Here is an 802-nt window from a genome sequence, read left to right as displayed (position 1 = left end):
GTCCCTGAGAGATGTTGGGGGACCCCTCTGCTGCAGAGGCTCACTTAGGCCCCGTTCACTCTTGGCATTAATATGCATTCTGGGAGATCTGATCACAAATTTACGCTTACTCTGCGAGTTCGGTACTTTTGTTTGAGTTTAAAAGCTGTTTTAAAACCTGTGAACATTTAGTGGTTTGCTACAGTTCAACTCAGGTGTGGTAGCTATCTGCTCCCTGTGCTGCGTGTAGGGTTAAGTGATTGGTTCACGATACTCTCCTTTTTCTTTTTCTTCATCAGTTAATCCAAGATAGGGTACACACAAGAGTGAGGGTTCTGTAATAAGCTCAGCTTTGTGGAGTGAGTGCAGGTACTGACAGCATGGTGATAAATGTAAATCTTGTGCTGGCATGCATGGAAAAAAATATTTTTATACCAGACCAGCTGCTGGTTTTGGAGGCTCCTCAGTTCCTGCATGGTGAAACGTAGAGCTTCCTTAAAGTAAGAAGTGAACGGATGAAGCTTTACCGATCCCAAACAAGTTCTTGTGTGTGAAAACAAACCAGAGATAATAGTTAACAGCCCAAATCCAGATGAGACACTTTGTTTCACTTGTGCAGCCCTAGCCTTAACTATCACCTCTTTCCATTAGCTTGTTTATTGTAGTGTGCGCTCAGCTAACCTGCACAGACGGTGGATGGTAATTTATGGTAATTTATGATCAGATCACCCAGGATTCATGTTAATACCACGTGCAAATAGGGTCTTGCATCCATATACAACCGGATCAGATAAGCTTCGACTAAAAATCCCGATGCAAAATC

Source organism: Astyanax mexicanus, chromosome 9, assembly GCF_023375975.1.
Source record: "Astyanax mexicanus isolate ESR-SI-001 chromosome 9, AstMex3_surface, whole genome shotgun sequence".
In the NCBI taxonomy this organism is placed as follows: Eukaryota; Metazoa; Chordata; class Actinopteri; order Characiformes; family Acestrorhamphidae; genus Astyanax; species Astyanax mexicanus.
Note: the sequence above shows the minus strand (reverse complement) of the source record.